Consider the following 10,291-nt stretch of genomic DNA (forward strand, 5'->3'; position numbering starts at 1 on the left):
CCAAAAAACAAGAGCCCAGGACCTGACGAATTCCCTGGGGAATTCTACCAAACTTTCAAAGAAGAAATAACACCTATTCTCCTGAAGCTGTTTAAAAAAATTGAGGCAGAAGGAAAACTTCCAGACTCTTTTTATGAAGCCAGCATTACCCTGATCCCCAAACCAAGCAAAGACACCATCAAAAAGGAGAATTTCAGACCAATATCTCTGATGAATATGGATGCTAAGATTCTCAGCAAGATCCTAGCAAACAGGATCCAACAGCACATTAAATGGTTATCCACCATGACCAGGTGGGATTCATCCCTGGGTTACTAGGATGGTTCTACACTCGCAAATCAATCAATGTGATAGAACAAATCGCTAAGAGAAGAGAGAACCACATGGTCCTCTCAATTGATGCAGAAAAGGCATTTGACAAAATCCAGCATCCGTTCCTGATTAAAATGTTTCAAAGTATAGGGATAGAGGGAACATTCCTCAACTTCATAAAATCTACCTGTGAAAGACCCACAGCAAACATCATCCTCAATGGGAAAAAGCTCACAATCTTCCTGTTGAGATCAGGAACACGACAAGGATGCCCATACTCACCAGTCTTGTTCAACATAGGACAGGACTGGAAGAGATTATGATGAGTGAAATAAGTCAAGCAGAGAGAGTCAATTGTCATACGGTTTCACTTATTTGTGGAGCATAACAAATAGCATGGAGGAAAAGAGGAGATGGAGAGGAGAAGGGAGTTGAGGGAAATTGGAAGGGGAGGTGAACCATGAGAGACTATGGACTCAGAAAAACAATCAAGGTATTGAAGGGGGGAGGTGGGAGGTTGGGGGAACCAGGTGGTGGGTATTAGAGGGCACAGATGGCATGGAGCACTGGGTGTGGTGCAAAAAACAATGAATATTGTTATGCTGAAAAGGAATAAAAATTTTTTAAAAATCTCAAAAAAAAGACATTTTGGATTCTATTGAGATAGACATATATTTTTCTCTTCAACTAATTAGTATAATCAATTACACAAATGGATTTCCTAATAGGAAATCACTCTTGCATACTAAAGTAAACCAAATTTGGTCATGGTATATTAGCTTTAATGACACAAATGGATTCCATTTGCTAATATTATATTCAGAATTTATGCACCTATAAATAAAGTTGATCTAGAAAAAAAAAAGAAGTCCTAGCAATAGCAATCAGACAACAAAGAGAAATAAATTGTATCCAAATTGGCAACGAAGAAGTCAAACTCTCTCTCTTTGCAAATGACATGATGCTTTATCTGGAAAACCCAAAAGACTCTACCTCTAAACTATTAGAACTCATACAGAAATTCAGTAATGTGGCAGGATACAAAATCAATGTACAAAATCAGTTGCTTTCTTATACACTAACAATGAAAATACAGAAAGGGAAATTAGAGAATTGATTCAATTTACTATAGCACCAAGAACCATAAGATACCTGGGAATAAACCTAACCAAAGACGTAAAGGATCTGTACTCGGGAAACTACAGGACACCCATGAAAGAAATTGAAGAAGACACAAAAAGATGGAAAAGCATTCCATGTTCATGGATCAGAAGAATAAACATTGTTAAAATGTCTATACTGCCTAAAGCCATCTATACATTCAATGCCATTCTGATCAAAATTCCACCGGCACTTTTCAAAGAGCTGGAGCAAACAATACTAAAATTTTTATGGAGTCCAAAGAGACCCCAAATTATGAAGGAAATGTTGAAAAAGGAAAAACAAAACAGTTGGTGTCGTGTTGCCTGAATTCAAGCTTTACTACAAAGCTGTGATCACCAATACAGCATGGTACTGGCATAAAAACAGACACCTAGACCAGTGGAACAGAGTAGAGTGCCCAGATATGGACCCACAACTCTATGGTCAAATATTCTTCAACAAAGCAGGAAAAAAATATACAGTGAAAAAAAGACATTCTCTTCAATAAATGGTGCTGGGAAAATTGCACAGCTATGTGTAGAAGAATAAAACTCGACCATTCTCTTACACCATACACAAGGATAACGTCAAAATGGATAAATGACCTCAAAGTGAGGCAGGCATCCATCAGAATCCTAGAGAATAACATAGACAGTAACCTCTTGGCCATCGACCACAGCAACTTCTTTCAAGATATGTCTCCAAAGGCAAAGGAAACAAAAGCGAAGATGAATTGTTGGTACTTCACCTAGACCAAAAGCTTCTGCACAGCAAAGGAAACAGTCAACAAAGCAAAGAGGCAACCCATGGAATGGGAGAAGATATTCGCAAATGACACTACAGACAAAAGGCTGATATCCAGGATCTATAAAGAACTCCTCAAACTCAACACACACAAAACAGACAATCATGTCAAAAAATGGTCAGAATACATGGACACCTCTCCAATGAAGACTTACAAATAGCTAACCGACACATGAAGAAATGTTCATCATCACTAGCCATCAGGGAGATTCAAATCAAAACCACATTGAGATACCACCTTACAGGAGTTAGAATAGGCAAAATTAACAAGAGTGTAAACAACATGAGTTGGAGAGGATGTGGAGAAAGAGGAACCCTCTTACACTGTTGGTGGGAATGCAAGTTGGTGCCGTCACTTTGGAAAACAGTGTGGAAAATCCTTCAGAAATTAAACATAGAACTACTCTATGAACCTGCAATTGTACTATGGGTTATTTACCCCAAAGATACAGATGCAGTGGAAAGAAGGGACATCTGTACCCCAATGTTCATAGCAGCAATGGTCACAGTCACCAAACTATGAATAGCACCAAGATGCCCACCAACAGATGAGTGGATAAAGAAGATATGTTCCATATATACTATGGAGTATTATCGCTCCATCAGAAGGGTTGAATACCTAATTTTTGTATCTACATGGACGGGACTGGAAGAGATTATGCTGAGTGAAATAAGTCAAGCAGAAAGAGTCATGTATATGGTTTCACTTATTTGTGGAGCTAAAGGATAACATGGAGGACATGGGGAGATGGAGAGGATAAGGGAGTGGGGGGAATTGGAGTGAGAGATGAACCATGGCAGACTGTGGACTGTGAGAAAGAAACTGAGAGTTTGGGATGGGATGGGGCTGAGAGGTTGGATGAGCCTGGTGGTGGGTATTATGGATGGCACATATTGTTTGGAGCACTGGGTGTGGTGCCTAAACAATGAATTCTGGAACACTGGAAAGAAATTTTAAAAAATAAAGAAAAATGTTAAAAAGCAAAAGAAAGGAAATGAAAGAAAAAAAAGAAGTAATATGTATTTGATACTTTTCCTATTCCTGGCATAGAAATCCTAAAACCCTAGGCATTCTGTAAGGGATGAGAGCAATAGAAGTGTCTTTTGTTAGATTAACCATGTGACTTTCAGAAGTCACCTAAGGACAGGGACAGAAGAGTCCATTATATAATTAAAGAATTGGAACTTTCAGGCCTACCTCCATGGGTGAGATTAGAGGAGTTGTAGATTGAATCAATCAGCCACAAAAAATATTTTATCAATAATATATTTGTGATTTAATCTCCATAAAAAACTAAAAGACTGGGGCGCCTGAGTGGCTCAGTGGGTTAGAGCCTCTGCCTTCAGCTCAGGTCATGATCCCAGGGTCCTGGGATCAAGCCCCGCATCAGGCTCTCTGCTCAGCGGGAAGCCTACTTCCTCCTCTCTCTCTCTCTCTCTGCCTACTTGTGATCTCTGTCTGTCACATAAATTAAAAATCTTAAATTAAAAAAAAACCTAAAAGACTGGGTTGCAGGTTTCTGAACATGTGGAGATTTGGGGAGAGTGGCATGATCAGAGAGGGCATGTAATTTCTGAACTCTTTCCCTGTACTTTTCCCTATTCATCTCTTTCATACTGCTGTTTCTGAATTATACCTTTTCATAATAATAAATAGTAACCTAGTAGGTAAAATGTTTCCCTGAGTTCTGTGAGCTGCTCATACAAATTAATCAAAACCAATGAGAAGGTTATCATTTGGGCTTCTATAGACAGTCAGAAACACAAGTGATAACCTGGTCTTGTGACTGACATCTAAAGTGGCTGGGGAGGGGACAGAATCTTGTGGGACTGAGCCCTTAACCTGTGTTATATGATGCTATTTCCAGGTATAGAGTGTCATAATTGAGTTGTACTTTATGACTTTCAGGTGGGGGTTGCAGAATTGCTTGGATGCATGTGGAAACTCCCTCCCTCACACACACACACACACACACACACACACACACACACACACACTGGAACTGAGAGATCAGTGTACCATCCATCTTCAAATTTTTTTTAAAAAGGTTTTTGATTTCACTTATTCACTCTAGTGATTTTTAGTTTTCTATTTTACTGATCTCCAGTCTGGTCTTCTTTATTATTTCCTTTTTTTCTGCTTCCTTTGTGTTTAATTTGTTCTTTTTTTTTCTAGTTTCTTAAGGTAGAAGGTAAGGTCACGGACATGAGACCTTCCATCTTTTATAATATAGGCATTTAGTGCTATAAATTTTCCTATTAGTATGATTTGGCTGAACCCCACAAAATTTGATATTCAACCATTCTTTAATTCACTAAAAAATATCTTTATTGGGTACTTCCAATTTTTACTTCCAATTTCATTGATGGAGAGAGAGCAGTGAACATGACAAAATCCTTACCCTCATGGAATTGATTTCCCAGTGGAGAGAGATTGATGAGTAAATAACAAGATAACTGTAGCTAGAGGTCAGTGCCTCTGGGATGGGAAGGATGCTACAGAATCATGGAAAGCCTCTCTAAGGAGGTGATATTTGAGCTAACAATTCCTTGATATGAAGGAGCCACCTGGGTCAGCAGATGCATTCAAAGCATACTTTCAATGTGAGTCTACTAATGAGTCAAGCTGGAATGTTTAGCAGATTCAAGAGATTTCAGGACTTATCAAGATAACAAAAAATATGCATGGCAATAATACGTTATGAACTTTATTTGGGGAGCTTTTTGGCATACTGAATGCTAAAGGAAGTCATTCACAGCATGAAATATTCCATAGGCAATGGAAAAGGTCCCTAAGACCTAAGGGGAGGAAGACAAGGGGGAGGGAGAATGGAGAGGTGGTTTACTATGTAGGTCATGTTGCTCAGCAGCAGAATGGGGAGGCTCTGGGTGAGAGAAACCTGAAGACAGGGGTGACTTGGAGTCTTTTATAGTCGGCAGATACTGAAAGCAGCTTTCTAGGCTATGCAAAGCAGGGACACTAAACGACCTAAAAAAATGTTTGGGGGCTATATTTTAAACAACCAGACCTGTAAAAACTTGAGTATGATGATAGTGGGCTCTGAGACAGTCTCAGGCTTCTCTGAATAAATGAAACAGCCTTTTATACACTCTTTTTTTTGTCAGATAGTAAGTTACTATTTTATTTTATTTTATTTTATTTTATTTTACTTTATTTTATTTCTTTTCAATGTAACAGTATTCATTGTCTTTGCACCATACAGAGTGCTCCATGCTATCTGTGCTGACCATAATACCCACGACCTGGTTCCCCCAACCTCCCACCCCCAACCTCTTCACAACCCTCAGGTTGTTTTCAGAGTCCATAGTCTCTCATGGTTCATCTCCCCTCCCAGTTTCCCTCAACTCCCTTCTCTCCATATCCCCATGTCCTCCATGTTATTTGTTATGCTCCACAAATAAGTGGAACCGTATGATAGTTGATTCTCTCTGCTTGACTTATTTCACTCAACATAACCTCTTCCAGTCCCGTCCATGTTGCTACAAAAGTTGGGTATTCATCCTTTCTGATGGAGGCATAATACTCCATAGTGTATATGGACCATATCTTCCTTAACCATTTGTCCGTTGAAGGCATCTTGGTTCTTTCCACAGTTTAGTGACCATTGCTGCTATAAACATTGGGGTACAGATGGCCCTTCTTTTCACTCCATCTGTATCTTTGGGGTAAATACCCAGTAGTGCAATAGCAGGGTCATAAGGAAGCTCTATTTTTAATTTCTTGAAGAATCTCCACACTGTTCTCCAAAGTGGCTGCACCAAATTGCATTCCCACCAACAGTGTAAGAGGGTTCCCCTTTCTCCACATCCTCGTCAACACATGTTGATTTCTGTCTTGCTAATTTTCGCCATTCTAACTGGTGTAAGGTGGTATCTCAATGTGGTTTTAATTTGAAACTTCCTGATGGCTAGTGATGATGAACATTTTTCATGTGTCTGATAGCCATTTGTATGTCTTCATTGGAGAAGTGTCTGTTCATATCTTCTGCCCATTGATTGACATGATTGTCTGTTTTGTGTGTGTTGACTTTGAGGAGTTCTTTATAGATCCTGGATATCAGCCTTTTGTCTGTACTACCATTTGCAAATATCTTCTCCCATTCTGTGGGTTGCATCTTTATTTTCCTGACTGTTTCCTTTGCTGTGCAGAAGCTTTTGATCTTGCTGAAGTCCCAAAAGTTTATTTTCACTTTTGTTTCCTTTGCCTTTGGAGACATATCTTGAAAGAAGTTGCTGTGGCTGATATCAAAGATGTTACTGCCTATGTTCTCCTCTATTGGAGATTCTGATGGATTCCTGTCTCACGTTGAGGTCTTTTATTCATTTCGAGTTTATCTTTGTGTATGGTGTAAGAGAATGGTCGAGTTTCATTCTTCTACATAATAGCTGTCCAGTTTTCCTAGCACAATTTATGGAAAAGACTGCTTTTCTACTGTATATTTTTTCCTATTTTGTCGAAGATTATTTGACCATAGAGTTGAAGGTCCATATTTGGGCATTCTACTCTGTTCCACTGGTCTAGGTGTCTGTTTTTATGCCAGTAACATGCTGTATTGATGATCAAAGCTTTGTATTAAAGCTTGAAATCAGGTAATGTGATGTCACCAGTTTTATTTTTGTTTTTCAACATTTCATTAGCAATTTGAGGTATCTTCTGATTCCATACAAATTTTTCGATTATTTGCTCCAGCTCTTTGAAAAATACTGGAGGAATTTTGATTGGAATGGCATTAAAAGTATAGTTTGCTCTAGGCAGTAGAGACATTTTAACAATGTTTATTCTTCCGATCCAAGAGCATGGAATGGTCTTCCATCTTTTTGTGTCTTCTTCAATTTCCTTCATGAGTGTTCTGTAGTTCCTCGAGTACAGATCCTTTACCGCTTTGGTTAGGTTTATTCCCGGGTATCTTATGGTTCTTGGTGCTATAGTAAATCAAATCGATTCTCTAATTTCCTTCCTGTATTTTCATTGTTAGTGTATAAGAAAGCCACTCATTTCTGTACATTGACTTTGTATCCTGCCACATTACTGAATTGCTGTATGAGTTCTAGTAGTTTGGGGGTGGAGTCTTTTGAGATTTCCATATAAAGAATCATGTCATCTCTGAAGAGAGAGAGATTGACTTCTTCATTGTCAATTTGGATACCTTTTATTTCTCTTTGTTGTCTGATTGCTGTTGCTAGGACTTCTAATACTATGTTGAACAAGAGTGGTGAGAGTGGGCATCCTTGTCGTGTTCCTGATCTCAACGGGAAGGCTGTGAGCATTTTCCCATTGAGGATGATGTTTGCTGTGGGTCTTTCATAGATAGATTTTATGAAGTTCAGGAATGTTCCCTCTATCCCTATACTCTGAAGCTTTATAATCAGGAACAGATGCTGGATTTTGTCAAATGTTTTTTTTTCTGCATCATGAGAGGACCATGTGGTTCTTCTCTCTTCTCTTAGTGATTTGTTCTATCACGTTGATTAATTTGCTAATGTTGAACCATCCTTGTAACCCAGGGATGAATCCCACCTGGTCATGGTGGATAATCTTCTTAATGTGCTATTGGATCCTGTTTGCTAGGATCTTGTTGAGTATCTTAGCATCCATATTCATCATTGATATTGGTATGAAATACTCCTTTTTTATGTGATCTTTGCCTGGTTTAGGGATAAGGGTATTGCTGGTCTCATAAAATGAGTCTGGCAGTTTTCCTTTTGCCTCAATTTTTTGAAACAGCTTCAGGAGAATAGGTGTTATTTCTTCTTTGAAAGTTTGATAGAATTCCCCAGGGAGTCCGTCAGGTCCTGGGCTCTTGTTTTTTGGGAGGTTTGTGATCGTTCTTTCAATCTTGTTACTAGATATCAGTCTATTCAGGTTGTCAATTTCTTCCTGGTTCAATTTTGGGAGTTTATAGTTTTCCAGGAATGCATCCATTTCATCTAGGTTGCTTAGCTTATTGGCATATAACTGTTGATAATAATTTCTGATGATTGTTTCTACTTCGTTAGTGTTAGATGTGATCTCTCCCTTTTCATTCATAATTATATTAATTTGGGCTTTCTCTCTTTTCTTTTGGATTAGTGTAGACAATGGTTTATCGATCTTATTGATTCTTTCAAAAAACCAGCTTCTAGATTCATTGATACGTTCTACTGTATCTCTAGTTTTTACCTCATTGATCTCTGCTCTTATATTGATTATTTCCCTTCTTATGTGTGGAGTTGGTTTGATTTGTTGTTGATTCTCCAGTTCTTTAATGTGTAGAGGCAGCTGGTGTATTGTGGATTTTTTAATTTTTTTGAGGGAGGCTTGGATGGCTACGCATTTCCCCCTTAGGACCGCCTTTGCTGTATACCATAGGTTTTGGACCTAAGTGTCTTCATTCTCATTGGTTTCCATCAATTGTTTCAGTTCTTCTTTGATCTCCTGGTTGATCTAAGCATTCTTAAGCAAGGTGATCTTCAGCTTTCAGGTGTTTGAGTTCCTTCCAAACTTTTCCTTGTGATTGAGCTCCAGTTTCAAAGCATTGTGATCTGAGAATATGCAGGGAAAAATGTCATTCTTTTGGTATCCATTGAGTCCTGATTTGTGACCCAGTATGTGGTCTATTCTGGAGAAGGTTCCATGTGCACTTGAGAAGAATGAGTATTCTGTTGTTTTAGTGTGGAATGTTCTGTATATATCTATGAGGTCTATCTGGTCCAATGTGTCATTCAATGCTCTTGTTTCTTTATTGATTTTCTGCTTCAATGATCTGTCTATTACTGAGAGAGGCATGTTAAGATCTCCTACTATAAATGTATTCATATCAATATGGCTCTTTATCTTGATTAATAGTTTTCTTATGTAATTGGGTGCTCCCATATTGGGGGCATAGATATTTACAATTGTTAGATCATCTTGGTGGATAGTCCCTTTAAGAATGATGTAGTGTTCTTCTGTATCTCTGACTACAGTCTTTAGTTTAAAATCTAATGCATCTGATATGAGAATCACTACCCTGGCCTTCTTTTGAGGCCCATTGGCATGAAAGTTGCTTCTCCATCCTTTCACTTTCAGTCTGGGTGTATCCTTAGGTTCAGAATGGGACTCCTTGTAGATAACATATGGATGGGTCCTGTCGTTTTATCCAATCTGCAACCCTGTGTCATTTTATGGGTCCATTTAGGCCATTCACATTGAGAGTTATTATTATTATTATTATTATTTTTTAATATATATTTTCCCCCAGGGGTACAAGACTGTGAATCTCCAGGTTTAAACACTTCACAGCACTCACCATAGCACATACCCTACCCAATGTCCATAACCCCACCCCCCCTCTCCCAACCCCCCTCCCCCCAGCAACCCTCAGTTTGTTTTGTGAGATTAAGAGTCACTTATGGTTTGTCTCCCTCCCAATCCCAACTTGTTTCATTTACTCTTCTCCTACCCCATTAACCCCCCATGTTGCATCTCCTCTCCCTCATATCAGGGAGATCATATGATAGTTGTCTTTCTCCGCTTGACTTATTTCGCTAAGCATGATACCCTCTAGTTCCATCCACGTCGTCGCAAATGGCAAGATTTCATTTCTTTTGATGGCTGCATAGTATTCCATTGTATATATATACCACATCTTCTTGATCCATTCGTCTGTTGATGGACATCTAGGTTCTTTCCATAGTTTGGCTATTGTAGACATTGCTGCTATAAACATTTGGGTGCACGTGCCCCTTAGGATCACTACATTTGTATCTTTAGGGTAAATACCCAGCAGTGCAATTGCTGGGTCATAGGGTAGTTCTATTTTCAACATTTTGAGGAACCTCCATGCTGTTTTCCAGAGTGGTTGCACCAGCTTGCATTCCCACCAACAGTGTAGGAGGGTTCCCCTTTCTCTGCATCCTCGCCAGCATCTGTCATTTCGTGACTTGTTAATTTTAGCCATTCTGACTGGTGTGAGGTGGTATCTCATTGTGGTTTTGATTTGTATTTCCCTGATGCCGAGTGATGTGGAGCACTTTTTCATGTGTCTGTTGG

Source organism: Lontra canadensis, unplaced genomic scaffold, assembly GCF_010015895.1.
Source record: "Lontra canadensis isolate GAN:19392208 unplaced genomic scaffold, GSC_riverotter_1.0 scaffold207, whole genome shotgun sequence".
NCBI classification, from domain to species: domain Eukaryota; kingdom Metazoa; phylum Chordata; class Mammalia; order Carnivora; family Mustelidae; genus Lontra; species Lontra canadensis.